Source organism: Phocoena sinus, chromosome 4 (genome assembly GCF_008692025.1).
Source record: "Phocoena sinus isolate mPhoSin1 chromosome 4, mPhoSin1.pri, whole genome shotgun sequence".
Taxonomy (NCBI): Eukaryota; Metazoa; Chordata; class Mammalia; order Artiodactyla; family Phocoenidae; genus Phocoena; species Phocoena sinus.
In genome coordinates this window covers 89,656,313-89,679,515 of record NC_045766.1, presented here as the reverse complement: position 1 = coordinate 89,679,515, position 23,203 = coordinate 89,656,313, and the positions used below count along the sequence as shown (strand labels likewise).

The 23,203-nt window shown below is 38.3% G+C and overlaps 1 protein-coding gene across 1 annotated transcript in view; it reads left to right on the top strand.

The window, feature by feature from the left end:
- Positions 1-23,203, top strand: part of HHLA2 (HERV-H LTR-associating 2) — a 159,342-nt gene that overhangs the window by 23,714 nt on the left and 112,425 nt on the right. The window contains 1 exon segment of the mRNA XM_032631046.1: positions 1,202-1,268. The gene's annotated coding sequence lies outside the window, so the exon portion shown is untranslated.

Sequence of the window (23,203 nt, the reverse complement as noted above, 5' to 3'; positions counted from 1 at the left end):
GGGAACCTGCTGTATAGCACAGGGAGCTCAGCTTGGTGCTCTGTGACAACCTAGATGGGTGGGATGGCCGGGGAGGTGGGAGGAAGGTCCAAGAGGGAGGGGATATAGGTATACACATAGCTGATTCACTTCACTGTACAGCAGAAACTAACACAACGTTGTAAAGCAGTTCTACTCCAATAAAAAAGGCTGTAGAGAAATTATGTGATGAGCCATAAGGGACAATATTGTAGTAAGAGCTGAAAACAGGCAACCCCAAAATAATTCCAATGCTAGTTTCCCAATATAAGTGTTTGTCCCTGTACTACAAAGAAATAATGGAAGATGATAAGAATGTGAAATTTAAAAAATATTTTTATAATGAAATGTAGTGTTCTGCTAGTTTTATAATATTTGGCATGAAGTCGCAAAAGGAGTCCCAAAGCTATCATATATTTGCAATCTGCCTTGTCGTTTTTGCAATAATTGCATTTCTACACTGAAACCCTTTTTAACTAATATGCATTTTAAAATGCTGTATAACATTGAGTAGATAGAAAGTAGAGAGATAGTAAACTATTCAATAGTTTTAAAAGTCTCTATCCCATTTAAGCTTTTCTCTCTATAACATCCTTCTCTTAAATTATGTTCACTTTTTGCATAAATATATGAAAAATCTTTTTAGTATCTCATCTACTGAAGTATCATTAGTTTGTACTTATAGTGGGTTTGGCACTCTGTGATATTAAAACTGTGTTCAGGAAGATACTCCATGTGTGGGATTGTCCTTTCTGTTTAGAATATCTAACATTCTTTGCCCCTAACCACTAAATGCCTGAGCCTCCGTGTCTCTGTCCCCAGTCGTCAGAAAAGCAAAAATGCTCCCATATTTCCAAGATGTACCCTAGCCTACAGTACCTCCCTTGTTGAGAACCTCAACTAAATCTACGGTTCCTAAACTTTCATGAGGAATATTCTAAGTTTCAGCTGCTTGAGCCTAGTGAGTGAAATCTGGATAAGTAGATTCTGTAACAATTTCGTGGTGACTGGAGAGGCCATCATGTGTTTGATGAAATGGGAGTTTCAGAACAGAGTTCAAATGATAAATGTCAGATTTTGCAAAGGTACGTGCAAAAAATGTCCTTGAGGAGGAAACAGGGTATTAGAGAAGAAGAAAGCTAGGTCAGAAACTAATGTTGCTAATTTTTTGTTGTTTTTTTAGTCCACAAAACTGGGTGAGGACATGGGAAGAAAGACGAAAAGGAAACTGACATGCCAGTGTGTACCAGGTACCAAGAGCTGTACTGACACTTCCAAATCTAATCTCCATAAAACTCTGAGGAGGCTACACTGTTCTCAATTAATTCTCAGGTTATGGTAGAGGAGACTGGGATTCTAAGAAACTGTGTAACTTTTCCTACCTTGTTTGAAGAACAGTCTGCCAAACAAGAGGAACAAGAAGAAAACTGGATGTTGGAAATGGAACAGATTGGCATACTCATGCTGTTGAATGGGAAAGCAGGCTTGTTAGGTGACAGATCAATGTTTTGGGAGAAATAGAAAGCCTTTGTGAGATGGTAGGTCCAGACACTCTGTATTCCTAACCTGAGCTAAGGTCTTTTGTCCAAGTGGTAAGAACATACCACTGTTGTACTTTGTTCCCTGTAGGTAGGAACAAAATACACCACCCAAGTTTTAGGCTTTTTGATTCAGGTCTAGCTGTGGCTAGACCCATTACATATTGTGGCCTGTGATTTTACGATAATTAAACATTTCAAATTGAAAAATGGAAGAAGTTCCCATTAGCTCATATTAAAGATTGAATGTGGGTGAAATGTGTTGCTTTCTACAAGTTTATGGACAGAAAACCTCTAAGTGTTTATGTGCCATTCTTGGTAAGATCTACATTTGAATCAGTAGGTCTTGTGCTTTAATTCTGGAGTCTCAAAGGTAGTGCTTAAAACATGCTCCTACCAGCTTGTGAGGACCAATTGTTAAATTTTCAGGAGTTTTGCCATCTGTCTATTAAATCCTTGATAGTTTGAAATCAACTGTGATGGCAATATTTACATCTCAAAATCAGAAAACCCTACAAATCCAGCCCCTACTCCCTGCTTCTGAACTAATTGTTAAACATTGTATAGGTATACTAGTTTAAAGGTTATAAAATGATTCAACTGTGGTCATTGGCATTTACTTGTACTCAAGGGTATCTTTCTATGGCTTACAATCACTGGCCATATGACAACTACTGAAAAAATTATTTGCTTCTTTTACATAACACACTTTTGGTTGGGATGAGGTAAGTAACAAAGTTACTTATTTAGGGGGAGATCTCTAGTGTGGACAGTGGTGGTAATCAGGTTGTGCCTCATTATCATTAAAGCTTTTATTATTTCCCTTCATCCTCATTCTTTTTTCCCAAAGCCCTCTGCTGTCATTGGCAAACATTCTAATCGATTTACTGTCTATATTTTTGAATGTGTTCTTATAAAATGTGAACTGTTCTGCATACATATATTAATTTATAGAAATGGTTCATCTCAATCTGTCTTACACTGTTCCATACCTTTTACACCCAGAACTAGTATTAATGATTTTTAATTTGACTATGTTGTAACCAGTTGTCCTCTGGAAAGACTTCACTAATCACTTCCCCATCATCCAGTCTTGAGGATCCCCATATTCTCACGTTCTTGCCAATACTTGACAATTTTCCAACTTCCTATTTCCAGGCTAATAGGTGTAAATAATATCTTTTCTTAATTTACACTCCTTTGATTACTAATGAGTCTGAGCACCTTGTTATACAGTTGCTAGCATTTGAATTTTCTGTAAATAGCTTGTGGGTATATACTTTGCACAACTTTTTTTCTTTGGTGTTCCTGTCTCTTTATTGTACATTCTAGATATTAATTTCTTATCAATTTCACATCCTGCAAACTTCTTTGGAAAAACAAATTTAAGTTCCTTTACTTAAATTAGGAACCCACAATCTCATATTTTTTGGTGAAAGTGTACTGAGAAGAAAATTGTGGCGATCGGTTCTTTTACCAGTCAAGATAGATTAGATCATGTTTCAGTATCAAACATTTTCCATATCTTTATGGTTTAAACAGGCAGCATACCTGAGAGAGAAATAAATATGTCAACTGTGGATCAGCAGAGGGGCTCCGCTTTTTACAGTAACTCAGGGACTGTCAGATCAGCCACCACCTCAGCATTGCTGGTTGCTAAGACAAAGGGAAAGAGGGAATTCTGAAGCATTTAGCACCAGCAAATAAATGCTTGGCCAGGAGTTGGTCATGCGGCCTTACCCATTTCCAAGAGGTCCAGGAAGTACAATCCTGCCATTTTATGAGAAATAAGCAAGATGCAAATAGTCAGCAAAAATCACTATTATCTGCCTTCCTGCCGCCAAAACCCATTCCATCTTTCTTGAGAGATACAATCCAAAAGTCACTTAAAGTCAGTGAGTGCATCAGACTCAAAGCCCAACATCTCTAAGTAATAAATAGAATTCTTTACATCAGGTCCAGGTGTGGTCCTTCATTATCTGGAAACCTGTGAATTAAAATGACAAGTTATTAGTTTCTCACACACCCAGTATACATTGGTGGAATAAAGGAATGATAACTGAAACAAATAATCCTGTTCAGATTGGGAAAAAATGGGAAGTCAATTTTAAGATCACCCTGGGAATGTGTTGTCAGGATCCTTTATGCTGTGGGTGGGAGATATATATATATATATATATATATATATATATATTTTTTTTTTTTTTTTTTTAAGATTTATTATTTATTTTGGCTGCGTCGGGTCTTAGTTGTGGCACGCAGGATCTTTGCTAAGTCACGAGGGATCTTCCATTGTGGCACATTGGCTTCTCCCTAGTTGTGGTGGGTTTTCTCTTCTCTAGTTGTGGTGTGCGGGATCCAGGGCACATGAGCTCCATAGTTGTGGCACGTGGGCTCCAGAGCTCGTGGGCTCTGTAGTTTGCAGTATGCAGGTTCTCTAGTTGAGACGCGTGAGCTCAGTAGTTGTGGCACCGGGGCTTAGCTGCCCTGCATGTGGGATCTTAGTTCCCTGAACAGGGATCGAACCCATGTCCCCTGCTTTGGAAGGCGGATTCTTTACCACTGGACCACCAGGGAAGTCCCAGATATATCTAATTAGGACTCAATTTTGCTTTGTGGGAAGGACTTCCAAGTTCACTGTTTTCCAAGGTCCTTTGCTTAGGCCTTGGGAAGTTTCTCCTTTCTCCATTGTCTTCTGTGGCTATAGTTCAGGAGAGGGTTGGAGAATATATCTGCCTTAGAGATTAAGAAACTTTCTCAGCTTGTGCTTTCGGGCCAAGAATCATTTTAAGTTTCAAATAATCATCAAATGTTGGTCTAGTCTTGTGGTTTCTTTGGACTAAAACTACATATTTAATTAGGTTCTCATCCGTTTGATTTCATTCATCAGCATGTGCCAGTAGACGTCCACAATAATTTTCAAGACTGGGCTAAGTTCAATTAAGTGCACAGCTTGAACCTGTGAGGATTTGGTGGGAGAATCATAGCCTTTGTCTGTTTTCACTGAGTCATTTTGTCCTCTTTAAATGATGTAGTGGATGCCATAACCTTAACTAGATCTATGCTTTCTGATAACAGAAACCATTTAGAAGTTTTCAGTTTTAGTCATGCCTTTGATTTGGTTCTTGCTGTAAGGCTAAATTTTAATGAGCCTTTTTTTTGTATCAAAAGTCTTCTCATCTTATCTTTTACCAGTTGGGGTTGAGAAGTATTTCCCTTCCCAACCCTGCAAGTCCTAGACTTCCTGGATCCTCTCTGTTCCCTTTCATTCTTTCTTGTAAACCAGCCAACTCTTTCCCCAAGTTAAATAAGTAATCTATTTCTTGTTTATTGACAAATATAACCAATGGTAATTTAAATTCTCCTTTCCAAGCTTTTCCCTCAGAAATGCAAGTTTATCAAGAAAATACATTACGTGCTTTCCAAATGTCACAGGTGACAACTTAACCAAATGTTTCACCACTGTATAACATGGATTGTTATTCTTTCAGCCTCCAAAGTTTATTTTCTTGCTACCTAGCCCTTAGGCCAATGCCAAAAAAGTTGATATTTTTGTTAGGTGATACCTCCTTTTCTAAATACTTACTTGTATAATGATCCAGGCATTCTTCTAAGATGGGTGGCTAATGTAGCAGGTAACTGTGAGGTTCTGCTGCTTACTGGACTATCTTCCTCTTGTTACTGAATTAGGAGGGGACAATTAATTGGTTCATTGCCTCTTAAGTTCTAATATTTCTAAGTCAGTTACCAAATATAATGTTCAAGTAACACTAAATAAATATAAATATATAAATCATCAGTATCTAAAACTAATATATTGAATATCTCTTTTCCTCCTTGTTACAATTGTAGCAAACCTGAGGATATTTCTCATATGATTTGCCTTCTTGCCTGATTCTTTCACACAGGTACAAAGAATAAATGGGTAACTTGGTATTACCTGTCTTTGCATAATCAGAAATTTTTGAGGAATTGTGTTGAGGATACTCAGTCTCCAGCTTTGTGGGTTTGTCCTTTCAAGGGATTCTTGAGTAATTTTAGACACTACTGTATTGAAGTACTGATGTGAGGGAGATAGAGAAATGAACGATGCTCCTCTACTCTGGCAGGGTGGGCAACAGACTCTTCCATAAGACTTGAGAGAGCTGACACCAGCTTCATGTTTAGAGTTTGTTGAGCAACAGATCTTAGACCCATCCAGAACTGCCAGGGCATAAGAGGTGGATGAAGAGAGTAAAGAAGTCTTGATAGGCTAGAGAGGGTCAAATATGACCCTGAATTAATCACACCACTGAGCTTGACATCAAGAAGACTCAAACTCCCAATGAACCCAGGTGGTTAACACCTGATTATTGGGTACCACAGTTATCAACTCTGGAAGATGGGCAGATGGAAGAAAGTGACTGCATCAAAGAGAAATGTAGGCCAACTCATGAAATCTGTATGTAGAGAAAGGGTTGAAAACTTCCTCTAAAGAGCCAGATAGTAAGTATTTTAGGCTTTGCAGGCCATATGTGATCTCTGTCACATATTCTTTTTCCCCTCCTTCTCTCCTAACCCCTCCTCCTTTTCCACCACCACCTCCTTTTCCTTCTTCTACTTCTCCTTTTCCTCTTTCTTCTGCTATAACTCTTTAAAAATGAAAAAAACATTCTTAGTTCTTGGATCATACAAAATCATGCCTGCAGACTATATTTGGCCTACGGGCTGTCGTTTGTCAGTCCCTGGTATAGAGAAATTTGTCCAGATATCTATAGGACCATGGATACTGGGATGCTACAAGGGAGGTTAGGGGACATCTGCAGGAAAAACTCATGTCATATAATGGAGTCATTATTGGTCAATGACTGTGCTAAAACACCAAATCCCTAGGCACCAGCAGTTATGCATAGAAAGATGTGGATATGCCCTTTCTCCCCACAGCTGCATTGACATAATTACTGAACAAGGATGAGGAAGAAGCCTGAAGAAGGATCTTTAAATAGGAATGCAATTAAATGATTTTGAACTTAGCTGGAAATAATTATTGAATTGGACCACCTTTTCTACTGCTAAGCATACGTAGGGCTACAGAGCTAAGATGAAATTGGTTATAGAGATGGATTTTCAATTATGTCCTTAACAATTTGACTTTCTAATCTATACCTGGTTTATGAAGATGTTTGAACAACCACCAGTGAATTTGTACAATGTGGTTAAAAATAATTGGGGATTCCAAGATAAATAACTTTATCTCTTATCAGAGGTTTGGATAGGCATAGAGGGAAAGGAGTACAAAAGCTATATTCACAGACTAAAGGAGGTCTTGAATGTGCAAAATATGTAAGATGTAATTTTTAAACAGTTTATTTGAGAAATTTTGTAGAACTTGAAAACTGGGTACTTTTCAAACCAGTTCTGACAACACCAAATTTACAGATACTATCAAAGTTTACTTGATTAGAAAAAAGTTTAGCACTATCTAGGCTATAAGAAAAAAATGGGAAAATTCTGAATATTGGAGACATTTAGGTTTTAAAAGCACACCAAAAGTTCAATTATAAAAAGAAATTTTAAAATGGCCCCTACGCTCATTCTTTGTGATTCCTGATGGGAAGATCTGTAGGACAAACAAAAAAGTCCTCAAATCTTGAGCTGATATCTAGAAAGGGTTATTTAGTTCTTTTAATGCTCTGTATGTTTTGGCCTAAGGAATTGCAGGTATCATGCCCACCTTTGGAGCAGTTAAACTCTTTTAACCACAGCTCTTGCACAATAATCCTGGGAAAAGACCTCTTATGATCTTGAGAAAATCTAGTGCATGTGCCTTCGGTCTTTACATCTCTCCTTTTGAAGGTCTTACTGAGGTTTTGCATGGTACATGGCAGGTGTTTTGCACGGTACCTGACAGGCGTGTGCCAGGGCAGAGCTGTATAGGGTCTGAGTCAGGCTGGTACATGATAGTATAAACCAGGCCAGGCATCATAGAATCCCCAGGGCCAAAACAAAAAGGAACCCCAAGGCTGGTGTATGGCTGTCGAGAATGTGTGTTTGCATCAACTTCTTGATGGCTTTTGCTGTCTTTAACTCCAAGGCAGCCCAAGTCCCCTTGCCCAGTTCTATACTGCTTTTGTAGTACCTTAAATATTGGACATAAGGAGACTTAAAATTGTATTGCATTTTATCTCTTGGTCTAATGTCCAGCAAGACTATATTCCTGGAATGACCTGGGAGTCTTCAGAAAGTCTTGAGCCAGCCATTTCTCAGAGGTGGGTATATTGTCTTGGCCTAGTCTCCGTCCATGGAATAGGAAGGAACTCTGTTAAGAGGTCTATAGTAGGTACTAATGGAGACAGTTCTGTCCTGGTAAGTCCCCAGTCTATCCAGTTGTCCTTTGTTTGCCCAGTCCTTGGGCAGTGGAGAGTATGGCAGTTAATGGTTCTGGATATCTTGTTCGGATGATTTGGGGGCAGAAATAGCTACTTCATTCAGTTGTCTGCTTCCTCTTGAGGATCTTGAATCAGCAGTTGACTTACAGTTGAATGTCATTTTAAGGTCTCTAATAGTTGTAACTTTCTAATTATGTTAAGAATATTTCTACTTTTACAGCGAATTGGGGATTAATAAGGACAGTAAAGTTTCTGAATTAAGGACAAAGCCTTTCATAAACCATGAAAAATTGCTCTCCACCAAAATGTCTTTCCCTGTCAATGGATAGGGATAAATGTTAGGTTGACCTAGGTAGAAATCATGAAGTCTTACAGTCTCTCTTTTTCAATTCTGCTCACTGCAATTGCTGTGTCTTCAACCATCCAGAAAATAAATGTTCTATTACTACTACATATTCACCTATGGAGTAAACAATTTGAGAAAAGTTATTTGGAGATGCACAACCGATCCTGTCATTCATAGTTTCAGTCTGTATTAACTTTACAGTTTTTTTCAGCATTATGTAAATTACAGATTGAGGCATAAACTGAGCATATCCTCTCTTATCCTAGAAAAGTTTCCCGTTAATATTTAATGTCAGAAGCAATTTGTCTCAATTATGATTAATTGTATCATGGAGGATTTTAGCAAGGTTCTTTGGAAGTTATCTGGTGACACCAGGCATCCTTCCTCGATTCCATAGATCTTACTTTCATGAATTTTAAAACTTGATGATTTCCATTTTTGCCCTGATTTGGGGGTCTAATATTATGCTTCTATTGTGGACTCCTTGAACTTCTGCATACTTTTTTTCCTTTCTATTCTGTAAGAGAGTGTATTTGTATTAGAACTTTAGTCAACACAATCTATTAAGAATGGTGGTCTGCTATGGCTATCTCTTTTACTGTAGGCCTTTATCTTGATAACAACTTTCTTGGGTAGAGAATCTTTGTGTTTCTGTAACATTTCAAATTCATGAACTACTGAACTACTAATGAGCTATTCCAAAATCAAATCAGTGATGTGTGTGTGTGTGTGTGTGTGTGTATGTGTATCATTTACTAGCAATTTAACATGTCCTTTGTATGACCACAAGTTCAAGCATTTGAGCTGATTTGTCTTCTGTTAAGGGATTGGGTTCTACAAGAGAGTCTAGAGTAGTAATTGCATATGCATTTTGGTATTATTACCTTTCACTTTTAAGATAAAACCTATCAATAACAAAAAAAGTCTGAATCTGGTATGGGCATGTCCAGAAGGTCTGTTCTAGGATAGACACTTTTCAAAGTATAGAAAAAGAAGCACGAGGTTGTCTTTCATTAGGTAAGGTTAATCATGTTGCTGGATTAAGAATGTTAATCAGTAGATAAGAATATGAAGGGAAGAAAATAATATTTCATAATTAGTTCAGCATCAGCAGAAAATGCTAGATGTTTTCAGTTAGCAATAGGGACTGTGCTGCATGTGATATCATCAGATTTATAGATGACTGTGTTTGCTCAGAACTTCTGGGAAAACAGATGTCAAAAAGAAGTTAGGGGCTTCCCTAGTGGTGCAGTAGTTAAGAATCTGCCTGCCCATGCAGGGGACATGGATTTGAGCCCTGGTCTGGGAAGATCCCACATGCCGCGGAGCAACTAAGCCCGTGCGCCACAACTACTGAGCCTGCATTCTAGAGCCCGCAAACCACAACTACTGAGACCACGTGCCACAACTACTGAAGCCTGAGCACCTAGAGCCCATGCTCTGCAACAACAGAAGCCACCGCAATGAGAAGCCCATGCACTGCAGTGAAGAGTAGCCGCCACTTGCCGCAACTAGAGAAAGCCCACGTGCAGCAACGAAGATGAAACACAGACAAAAATAAAAATAAAATAAATAACTAAATAAGAAGAAGTTAGAAGTGCAAGAGCTTCATTGGAAGAAATGAGCTTGTGAAGTATAAAAGTAAGAGGGACAGAGGAGTAATCAAGTACAGTCTTTAGACTGTGATGCAGGTCTGATACTTGTGAAGGAAGAGAAAGAAGGAGAATTAAGAACAAAGCACCTCAAACTAGATAAATCTCAGAGAAAGTCATTTGGTTAACCCAACAGGGACCTCTAGAGCAAAGATTGCCCTTTAAGGAAGTCCCGTGTTAGGAAAAATGGCCAGGACCTTATACCAGAGTGACTGAGCACAACCTGCCTGGGGAGATTGTGTTCTCAATTTGAATGCTGTGGCAGAGCTCAAAAGCACAGCTGTTGGAAGTTGTCAGCTAACTGTACTCCTTGTGGCAGGTTTTCTCTTTATAGGAGGTCCTAATGGAACATTACATTGCTGCCCTAGTCCATACTTGCACTACACAGATCCAGTGAACACAACTTCAAGAAGCAGCTTCTCCAAAGTTCCCATGGGCCTCTACTCCTGAGTGGGGACTTGGAGGGAGTAACCATAACTTTACCACGGCAGCTGATCTTGTGGCTGTAACTGATGCGATGAATCCTAGATGACAGTCCAGATCTCTTGGACTGTATTAAGGCAGAGAGCCTTATTAAGTGAGGACATTGTTAACTGTCTTTTAGGTAAAATTGTAAAGGAATTTTGTCTGTTTCACATGAATGCAGGTGTTCTGATTCTCATTTCTGATTGGATCAGAAAAAAAATTTGTTAAATCTCTGGTTGCATACCATGTACCTGAGGCCTTACTAATCTGCTCTAGCAATGATACCACATTCAGCACAGTGGCTGTGACAGGGGCTACTAGTTGGTGAGCTTGCAGTGGACTATAGACACTCTCCAAGGTGCACTCGACTTCTCTAGGATCGGAGTGACAAATTAAACGGAAATATAATAGGGACCACCACTCTTGTATCCTTTTTGGAATGTGATGTTGTTTTTTCCTTACTCTTGTATCTGGTGTGAGAGTATTTCAGAGACTTCCACTTGACCCTCCTGATTCTGATAGCTCCTACCAATAGGACAGGGACCCATTATGAGGGTTATGTCAACTGGCAAATACGTCAATCCTAACTATATGTTTGAAGACTAAGAGACTGATGATGTGTAGCTCTACAAACCAAATAGATGCACTCTAAGGCAGTGGAATCCATTTATTACCTGGTCTCTGCATGCCCCCCTCTAACAGGGGAGCCTTAATTCTGTTCTATGGGTATCAGTGTCAGTGAAGACCCTATGTCCCAAAGTCCTTGAATTGTCTGGGTATTCCCCTTTTCCCTATTTTCAAGTAAATCGCCATAATTCTCATCGGAAAAGAACTAGAGGAATCGTTACCGTACATACCTGCCATGTTTTTTCTTTTCTTTTGTTTTATATCTTTATTGGAGTATAATTGTGTTACAATGTCGTGTTAGTTTCTGCTGTACAACAAAGTGAATCAGCTATACGTATACATATATCCCCATATCCCCTCCCTCTTGCATCTCCCTCCCACCCTCCCTATCCCACCCCTCTATGTCATCACAAAGCATCAAGCTGATCTCCCTGTGCTATGGTTTTGAAAAGTCCTTCATCATGAGGACTCAGCCACCTCTTTAGTCAATGAGTTCCAGGTCTTAGAACAGATCAAGTCCAGGAACTACACAAAATAATGTGACTTTTAAATGAGATGACCACATTCAGCTTCCTGCTCTTCCAATCTTACCTTCTTTTGTTCGTATGAACTAGCAGCATCCTCACTAACTGCTGGTCTATTTTGTCTCTTAACCCCATGTGGGCTAAGCCCCTTGGCTGCCCTTCTAAACTTGCTGGTTGTTAAGGGAATTTGGGGCCCCTGGCTTATGGTATTTAAGCACCACCACCTCTCCCCTATTATTTCCCACTAACCTCATTGCTATGAATAAGCCAACCCTAAGACCACCTTTCCTACTCTTAGCCCTGGCCTGAAGAAGAAAGCAAACACTGACCCTTTTAGAGATGCTGGCATCATACTCTCCAGCACATTCCTAGCAGCCTTGTTGAATGGCACATTTTCTAGGCCCTTGTGTGGAACATAATCCTGTGGTGGGTATTCTTTCTGGCCTCATATAATATATCCATTCCAGCAAGCCCACTCTCCTGAGCCCTTTCTCTACTGTCTGTCTCAGCAACTCAGGCATTTTTACTCTGCACGGTGTGGACCAGCACTGGGTTTCTAAGAGCCACTCTAGCAGCATGTTCACTCCAACCCCAGGGTCCTTGCCATATTATAACCATATGTGCCCCCAAGTCAATAAACTCTCATTTATCCAGTCTGGTGCCCTTCTTGCGCAAACACCCTCAAAATCCTTTACAGTGGATTTTGTTCCTGTAAGTACAGGCCAACCAATTTTTGCAATTCCTTTAGGATCTAAACCCCAGCTGGCTTATGCTGGGATTTAACCCTAGTTATCAGCCTTAAAGCTAGGAAACAAAGTGGGGGCATTTCTTAGGGTGGACACGTGATGCCTTATGAGGAAGAACCCTTCAAAGTGTCTTCCTGTATGAGGTCAATATTAGTCTTTAATAGGCAGTGTTGGGCCACCTTTCTAGGCTCTGGTTCAGGGTGTCCACAGAGCCACAGTCCTCAGGGACACTCATCCAGACACCCTCCTGCCATGTTTCCCCAAACATGGCCTTGTCTTTGGCATAGTACCCTCTGTTTTGGATGAGCTTTCATTAGTCTTTGAATTTTCCCAACCTTACCTATCAGATTTGGAGTTTGTCCTTCATTTGTACCTGCTCTCCTTCTGAAGAATATAAGAACCTCTTTGTAAGTTACTAAACAGGCCCCTCTGGTTCCCATACTTAGTTCTGATCTTTTTAGCTGCCCTACAGTGTCTTGTTTCCCCTCTGTCATTCATCAACAAAACTTAGCCCTCTCCTCTTTTTTTTGATAAATCTGGCTAAAGGTTTATCAATTTTGGTTATCTTTTCAAAGAACCAGCTTTTAGTTTAATTAATATTTCCTGTTGTTTTTTTGTTTGTTTAGTCTCTATTTCATTTATTTCTGCTCTGATCTATATGATTTCTTTTCTTCTACTATGGGTTTTGTTTGTTCTTCTTTCTCTAGTTGCTTTAGGCATAAGATTAGGTTGTTATTTGAGATTTGTCTTGTTTCCTGAGGTAAACTTGTGTTGCTATAAACTTCCCTCTTAGAACTGATTTTGCTGCATCCCATAGGTTTTGGATCATCATGTTTTCACTTTATTTGTCTCTAGATATTTTTGATTTCCTCTTTGATTTCTTCAGTAGTCCGTTAGTTGTTTAGTAGCATATAGTTTAGCCTCCACATGTTTGTGTTTTGGGCAGTTTTTTTCTTGTAGCTGATTTCTAGCCTCATAGTGTTGTGATTGGAAAAGATGCTTGATATGATTTCAGTTTTCTTAAATTTACCAAGGCTTTCTTTGTGGCCTAGCTTTTGCACAGCAAAGGAATCCATAAACAAAACGTATTTGTTTTATCTTGTTTTCTCCCACTCCGTAAACAAAAAGTTTAGGGACTGGGAGAAAATATTTGCAAACGATGCTACCAACAGGGATTAATTTCCAAAATATACAAATAGCTCATACAGCTTAATATCAAAAAAACAAACAACCCAATAAAAACATGGGCAGAAGACTTAAATAGACATTTCTCCAAAGAAGATATATAGATGGCCAAAGGACACATGTAAAGATGCTCAACATCACTAATTATTAGAAATACAAATCAAAGCTACAATGAGATATCACCTCACACAGTCAGAATGGCCATCATTAAAAAGCCTACAAATAACAAATGCTACAGAGGGTGTGGAGAAGAAGGAACCCTCCTACACTGTTGGTGAGAATGTAAATTTGTGTAGCCACTATGAAGAACAGTATGGAGGCTCCTTAAAAAACTAAAAATAGAGCTACCATATGATCCAGCAATCCCACTCCTGAGCATATATCTGGAGAAAACTCTAAATCGAAAAGATACATGCATCCCAATGTTCATAGCAGCACTATTTATTTATTAGTTTTAATATTTTTATTGAAGTATAGTTGATGTATGTTATGTTAATTTCTGCTGTACAGCAAACTGATTCAGTTATACATATATACATTATTTTTAAAATATTCTTTTCCATTATGGTTTATCATAGGATATTAAATATAGTTCTCTGTGCTATACAGTATGACCTTGTTGTTTATCCATTCTATACATAAAAGCTTATATCTGCTAACTCTAACCTCCCACTACATCCCTCCCCCAGCTCCCTCCCCCTTGGCAACCACCAGTCTGTTCTCTATGTCCATGATTCTGTTTCTGTTTCATAGATAGGTTCATTTCATAGATAGTTTGCACCTATATTGCTGCAAATGGCAGTATTTTGTTCTACCTGAATGTACATTGATGGATGAATGGATAAAGAAGATGTGGTATATCTATCTATCTATATATATATATATACACACACACACACACACACACACACATACAATGGAATATTACTCAGCCATAAAAAGAATGAGATAATGTCATTTGCAGCAACATGGATAGACCTAGAGATTATCATATTAAGTGAAGTAAGTCAGAGAGAGAAAGACAAATATATGATATCACATGTGGAATCTAAAAATATGATACAAACGAATTCATTTACAAAACAGAAATAGACTCACAGATGTCAAAAAGAAACTTATGGTTGCAGGGGCTGGGGGGAGAGATAAATTAGGAGTTTGGGATTAACATATACACACTACTATATATAAAATAGGTTAACAACAAGGACCTACTGTATAGCACAGGGAACTATACTCAACATCTTGTAATAACATTTCATGGAAAAGAATCTGAAAAAGAATATATATATATGTGTATATATATATATGTATGTATATATGTGTATCTGAAAAAAAAACAAAATTTAGCAATAATCAGCCAATTCTACTTTCCTTATATGTATTGTTACTCTTATTATATTTAAATGCCTGAATAGTCCCACTGGCAAGATTATCCCTCCATTGAGATGTTTTTCTTGTCCTAACCAGTGACATTTTTTGGCAATTGGGCCTCCACATTGTGCCAGGGAGTAGCCTTGCCTCACATGCCACTCAAGATGGAGTCCTTCTTGCCACCCAGCTAGTGACTGAATCAGCCCCCAGACCCCATTTACCACCTACTCTCTTGGACCACTCAAGGTACCAATTGTGTTAGGTTGTATCTTTTAGGAAGCAGTCACCAAGACAGAGAAATGCATGAATTTTTGTTTGTTTGTTTGTTTGTTGTTTTGCTGGTAATGCCTGGACACATAAAGAGGAAAGTAAGCAGGAATAGGGAAAGCCTTCTGACTATGATGAAAGTCTGACATTTATGAAATAAGGCAGTGAAGGAAGGACAGTTTGGATAGGAAGAGCATGAGAGTGAAATGTAGCTTTGAGAGTCTTTTTAAAAAAATTTTCATTGGCGTATAGTTGCTTTACAATGTTGTGTTAGTTTCTATTGTACAGCAAAGTGAATCAGCTATACGTATACGTATATCCCCTCTTCTTTGGGTTTCCTTCCCATTTAGGTCACCACAGAGCACTGAGTAGAGTTCCCTGTGCTTTACAGTAAGTTCTCATTAGTTATCTATTTTATGCATAGTATCAATAGTGTATATATGTCAATCCCCATCTCCCAATTCATCCCACACACACCCCCCCCCCGCTTCCCCCTTGGTATCCATACATTTGTTCTCTACGTCTGTGTCTCTATTTCTGTTTTGCATATAAGATCATCTATACCATTTTTTTAGATTCCACATATATGCATCAAAATATGATATTTGGGGCTTCCCTGGTGGCGCAGTGGCAGAGAGTCCGCCTGCCGATGCAGGGGACGCGGGTTTGTGCCCCGGTCCGGGAAGATCCCACGTGCCGCGGAGCGGCTGGGCCCGTGAGCCATGGCCGCTGGGCCTGCGCGTCTGGAGCCTGTGCTCTGCAACGGGAGAGGCCACAACAGTGAGAGGCCCGCGTACCGCAAAAAAAAAAAAAAAAAAAAAAAATATGATATTTGTTTTTATCTTTCTGACTTGATGAGCCTGACAAAGAGCTCCAGAGTAAAGACAGCATATCACAAGATGCTTGCATTGGCCAGAAATGATCACATTCCAGTATCTCTGTTTTTCTAAGTCACTGGCTGGGACCTGTTTGGGGAAGATTGCCTTTGGCTCAAATACAACAATAGATTCTGAAGATGCTACAGCTGGAGGTTGTCAGTGGCTTGCACTCCATGTTATAGTTTCTCCCTTAAAGGGATATCTGAGCAATGTGCTTTTATACTTTTATGCTGCCAGATTAGATATGGGTTAGAGGTTAGACATTACTTTCTACATTTCAGACCCTTTATCTGAGATCATTTCTTCTCTTTGAATCGCATTCATTAGAATTTACTTAGTGAATTTATTGTGGTTGTAGAAACCAGAATAATTTAATGTCTTTTTCTTCAGAATGTCTTTAGGTATAGAATGATGTTATCTTATCTTACATATATCATTTCTCTGTCTTCTGCCTTCCATGATACTCTTTTAAGTGTTCAACCATCATTCTAATTGACTTTATTTTATAGGCTATCTTTTACTTCTCTCTGACTGCTATGACAGTCTGTCTTTCTTTAATATTTATGATGTGTCAATGTATGGTTTTATTTTTTACTGCTTCAGACTTCTAGGAAATCTTCGCTTTTTAATAATTATAAAAAATTATCAGCCACTATCTCTTCCTCAGGCTCTCAAGTCCTTCTGGACCTCCAATTAGACATGTGTTAGACTTTTCATTTGATTCTCCATGTTTCTTGCCATCTCTCTTATATTTATATATCAATCCTTCTAAGATGCATTTTGGATTTTTTTTTCAAATTATACCTCCAGTGTACACAGAGCAAATATAAAATTAGTCAGCTTTTTAATTCATACTCTGAATTTTATATTTTATGCACTGTATTCTTCTGTTCTACATATTCTATTTGGTTGTGTTTTAAATCTCTTCGTTTTTGTTCTTTAAAATCTCTTGTTCCTAGCTCAGTCTCAAAGATCTCATTTCTGTAAACATATATGCTTTTTATTCTTATTGGTAATTCAGATATTTGAAATGTTTATGGGTCTATTTCTGCCAGTTGTTACTCATAATATGTTGTCATTATTATTTTGTGATTTGTCTTTTGGTATGTGTATGGAGGTGCTCAGTTTTCTTGGAGTTTTATCTGTGGTAATTCTTAGAGTTCTGGGTTATTGTTAGGTTCCTAAAGAGGATTGATATTTCCTTTTCTTAGTATCCTGGAGGTTCAACTAATCCAGGACAACTGCAAATTAAATTCTGTGCTTGGGGTTTCCACACAGGTAACTTGAATGTAGGCGGTAAACTTGAGGACTAGCTTATGTTTATGTGTTCTCTGGGAAACATTTATTTTCTTTTCCCTTCCCCTAGCACCAAGTTTGAAAAGGCATGTTTTCTTGATGTGATCTTTTGGGGGCAATGTTCTTTTTTTCCCTTATTTTCTGAAGGAGTCAAAATTTTATGTGGGGATTTTCTATTAGATTCCCTAACTAGATGGGCCATAGGATTTAGTTTTTTCTCATATTAGGTCACAAAGAAGATGCTTGAGAATCTCTAGGGTTCCGCAGAAACTGACAGGTCAAGAAACCGATTTGGTGCCTATTTGTCCAGCATTCCTGGCTTTAAATAATTTGAGGGATTTTTTTCATATTCCTTAATCTTGTCTATTGACATTTTATAGAAGATTTAAAAAATATTTATTCTCTTAGATTCAGTTGGGAAGTGTTGTTTATAATATTTAATCCACCATACTTCTCAAACTATAAATAATGATAGCTCTTTATCTATTATGTGTTTTATTTAATCCCAATTTTTCCCAAAATGTTCCTTATTCAAAAGAAAGGTTGTGTATTTTAGTAACTGGATAATTTAAATAAAACCAACTTTCAATAAAAATCTAACTTACCCAAAAATACTCCTGGGAGAAAACCTCCCTGTTGATGAGAAGGGAAAAAGTTTAACTGTAGTCCAGGAAGAAAAACCTATTTGTCTCCAAAACATTTTCTTTTTTAAAGCCAACTTGCTGCTTTCCTTTGCTATCTAATACAATCTTTATGTTAACAAAACTTTTATCCCTTTCTGGTTTATCCATAATCTATGCTGCTTCTAGAGCCTTCATGTTTCCTTCTACTGATCTTCTCTTCGTCTCCTTTCCATCCCCATAGGATATTTTGAATGCTGTTATGGTAGGGCAGCATTCAATCCATTGGAACGTAGAAATATGCATTCCCAAGATTCCCATTTACATTATTTTTCCTGTGAAAGACACTGAAGGACTAAAAATTTTTCACTGACCCCTGAAAGACCTTAGCCTCAACTGTTCCTCTTCACCTCTTACTAAACCAAATTGTCCCATCATTGGCTGCTAAACCATGGCCCCAATTTTGACGTCCCTGCATTTTGTCCTGTGAGTAACACAACCTCAGTTTTCTCATACCTTTCAATAACTTATACAATGAAATTTGACCTTCCTTAATATAGCCTATAAAATCTTTAAGTGTCTTTTCCCCCCTAGAACACTCAACTTGAGCACTCATCACACTGTAACTTTTAAAATAAATGCTTCAGTTAACTCCTTTTGTTTTTCCTCTCCTTTCACACCCCTTTGTTTAATAAATGCTTATTAGTTTCCAAGCAATGTGGACCTTAGTTGCTATGGTGACAAAGTGAATAAATATGATACCTGTCCTCAAGCCTTTTTAAAAATTATATAGATAAGTAAATAGGTTCCATGTGATTTGAAACTTCTTCACATCCACTGGTAACTGAAGAAATACAATCTAAGTCTGGGTAAACTTGGCCTCTACAGGTGAATAAGAGAAAAACTATGAGGGAATATCTGATTCATATGGAGATGGTAAATCTATGTTTCTGGGGATGGGAGTTCCTTGTATAACATGCAGGGAGAAAATACATTTCCACAGAGGAAGACATCTGATCTTCATATAAAATAGGCTCCTCTTCAGGAATTTATCCTTCAACTCTCTTCCAGAGTGGGGTAGGAGATCCTGGCAAATTTACATCTTCCAGAAAAATTTTGAAGAATGGGTATGTAAAAGTCAGATGGATTCATTTACTGTTTTTTAAGGAAATGTAAATATTTTAAACAGACCACTGGGGTGGCAACCAAATTGACGTATCTGAGGTTTCTCAAAACACATTAGAGAATCTTCACCTTCAGATTACTTTGATTGTTAGAACCTGGAAGCTGAACCAATTAACCTCAGGGTTATTGTCTCCAGCTCTAAATAACTATTTAATAACTTAAAGAAATTCTCATTGTGTACTCCATTGTTTTAGAATTCTAAAATTATTTTAAAATTAGTGTTCTTCACCCAATAAATTATATGCTTTTGGAATGTTATAGTTTAAATTTGATTATGCATAGCTCTCATCCAAGAATTTAATATGGGAGAAATAAGACTCTATATATTGCACTAGCTATGTCCTTATATTGCTGTTCTATAATGGAGGGAAGCCTGGTTTGTGACTGCTAGAAGAGAGGCCCGAGTTTTCCCTTGTGGTGGCTGTATGTAACTTCCTTACACGATAGTCCTTGACTCTGCTGGCAACTGTCTCCACTTCTGTTTTGCTGACCTCACTATAATTTTACTTCACCCTGCTGTGGAACAGTGGGCAACTGGGAATAAAGACAGGGCAAGACTGGTGATAATGGCAGGATTTTATTGCATTATTGCCGTAGTGTGCCTTTTTTTTGTAAAAGGTGAGGATATCATGCAGAAGAGAGGTTTGCCTTGTCTAACCACTCTGTTCCTATGAGGTAGATATCTGGTGTCATCCCCATTCTGTTACTGGGGAAATGGCCCTGTTGTGAGAGAACAGGCCCAAAGGCACTCTTAAAAATCACAATAATACAGGAGGAGCTTGCATTTGAGTAGTCGTTTGAGTGTCTACTATGAACAAGGGGCTTTGTTAAGGAAATCACATTCCTGTACAGAGCAAAATCGCCAACTCCTAGGGGGAAAGTCAGGAATAGTCTTATTGGTATTGAGAGGATATAAGGGTCTGGCAGATACTGAGTCTGTCTGGAGCTAGAAGATTCAGAGGAAGTCTTGTAAAATGCGCTTGAAAGATCAGCAGACTGGTAGCATAGTTTCATTTCAAAGAGGAGAAATTCAATATTTCAGTGTCTACAGTGAGTCAAGCACCTTACAAATTCTCTTGTTTAATCTTCTGCACCACCCTGTGAGGTGGATGTTTCCCAGGTCTCACAGATGAGGTAACTGCAGTGTAAAGGTCAAATAGCCAAAGAGACAGTGAAGGACTTCTGCTTCCAGGAAGACCAAGTAGAAGTACTTGTCTCTTTTTCTTCCACTAAGTATCAATACAGTGAAAACACTGAACACTGTATGCAGAACAAATATAAGGCTCTGAAAGGTAGAAAGAGGAAGGACAACAGGCTAGGAAACCCAGGACCCAAGGAGCTACAGTTTGGAGAATTCCCTGAGTTTTCTCTCAGCCTCTTGTATCCTAGACTTAGCACTGAAGAGACTGGCAACCGGAAATGCCAACAGGCACAGAGCAAAGGGCCCAAATAAAAGCCTGATCTCTCTACAAAACAGACCAGAAAGGGAAAACCTAGCAAGACAGAAAACTTTTAGACAGTAACCTCTCCAGTCATACCAAACATCACAGAAAAATGGTGGTGGAAAGCCAAGACTTGCACCTTCTGGAAGCTGTAAGGAAGTGCCACGCCCTCCCTCAGGGCTGGTGGCAGACAAGGCTGAATAGGGACTTTCATCCTTTCTAGGCAGTAGGGAGAACTTCGCCCACCCCCGCCATAATGAAGTGGCGTCCCTGCCTTTCCCCATTGAAGCTGTAGCAGAAAAAGCCAATTAAAATGTAAAAGTAAGATCTAGAGTCTCATAAATTAAAAACATTTGCTCTGCACAAGTCTCTGTTAAGAGGATGAAAAGACAAGTTACAGATAGAGAGAAAATATTTGTAAACCATGTATCTGACAATGGACTAGTATCTAGAATATATAAAGTATGCTTAAAACTTAACAGTAAAAACACAAATCATTAGAAAATGGGAAAAAACATGAACAAACTTTTCACTTGAGTATATAAATAAATAAGCACATGAAAAGATATTCAACATTGTTAGACGTCAGGGAAATGCAAATTAAAACCACAGTGAGATGTCACTACCTACCTATCAGAATAGCTAAATAGTGATAGCACCAAATGCTGGTTAAAAAAATCATCAAATGCTGGTGAAGATTTAGAGAAATTGGATCATTCATATTGCTAATGAATCACTCATACTGCTGGAGGGAATATAAATGGTACAGCTATTCTGGGAAACAGGCAGTTTCTTAAAAAACAAAATATCCCAGCAATTGCACTCCTGGGTATTTATCCCCCGAAAATGAACAACTATGTTCACTCAGAAACCTTTCATAGATACTTATGGCAGATTTATTCATAACAGCCAAAAACTGAAGTCAGCCCTGATGTCCTTCAACTAGTGAATGGTTAAACTAGAGTACCCACACTATAGAATATTACTTAGTAATGAAAAGGGATGAATTACTGTTACATGCAACAACCTGGATGAATCTCCAGAGAATTATGCTGAGTTTATAAAGCCATTCCCAAAAGGTAACATACTCTCTGATACCATTTATAAGACATTCTCAAAATGACAAAATTAAAGAGATGGAGAACAGATTAATAAATGCCAGGGGTTAAGTAGGGTGAGAGGAGGGAGGTAAATGTGGCTTAAAAGGTCAATACGAGGTGGTGATGGACATGTTCTGTATCTTGACTGTATGAATATTAATACCCTAGTTGTTACAGACTGAATTTTATCTCCCTCAGCAAAGTTCATATTTTGAAATCCTAATCACCAGTACCTCAGAATGTAATCATATTTGGAGATTGGGTCTTTAAAGAGGTACTTAAGTTAAAATGAGGTCATTAAGGTGGGCCCTAATCCAATATGACTGTTTTCCTTATAAGAAGCGGAAATTTGGACACAGACATATACAGAGGGAAGACATAAGGACACAGGGAGGAGACGGCCATCTACATGCTGAGAAACCAACCCTGACATCACCTTGAGGTGTTCAGCTCACCTGAACTTTAGCTTCTGAGGCCAAGAGGCCTCAGAAGGAACCAATCCTGCTGACAACTTGTTCTCAGACTTCTAGACTCCAGAACTATGAAGAATAAATTAATGTGGTTTAAGCCACCCAACCTGTGGTACTTTGGTATGGCAGCCCTAGCAAACTAATACATTAGTTATGATACTATACTACAGTTTTGCAAGACGCCACCTTTCAGGGAAACTGGGTAAAGGGTACATAGGATCTCTTTGTATTATTTCTTACAACTTTACATTTATCTATAATTATCTCAAAAAGGGAAAAATGAAAAAAGTGGTTCTGAGGTTCAAATGCAGATCTTTCTGTTGCTAAAGTTATGCTAAAAAACTGACACAAACTTTTGATACAGTTCTGTGTCAAAGGGCCATCAATTCTGAGGCTGAGTCAAAAATCCAAACTATGAATTCAGACTTAGGTGATTGAAGTGGGTGCTGACCTAGAGTCTTAGTGGTGACAGGTCAAAGGTAGCATTTTGCACTGGGGTTTTCCGATTTTCTTTATTGTGGATCAATACTTACTGACTACTTTCTTCCATATAGAAAGGACTCTATTTCATAGTCCCATATCTCAGAGTGGGGAGTGACCTCAAGCTCTGTTGCTTTCATATATAAGTGAATCTACATCACCAGATCTTAAAGGTATTTGACACCACACAGTGTTCTGTGACTTTCCAAAAGTCATACTGCATAGTTCTAAGTGCAACTATTTCATAATGATTAGGAATATATCGCTTGTTACAGACATTTTTGGTACCACATAGACCTGAAATGCATGTCAGCTACATTGGGTCTTCGACTGAAAATAGTAATCTGAACTAAAGAAATAGTAGTCTGTTTCCATGCTTAAAAAATAAAAATCTAAAAGACAAAATTTCTCTGTTGAACTCGGGATGCTTCTGTCTGTTTATTATGCAGTTAAGGGATTTTTGTAAGGATTTTCAGAGGTAATTTTGACTTTGCGAGTGTTTTGCTTTATCTGCTGACTTTAGAAATTAACCTCCTCATAAAATCCAATCCTACTTTGCCATTTTGACACTTCTTTTGTCTGAAAGTATTCATTAACATTTCACGTAATTGCCCTGTTTCAAGAG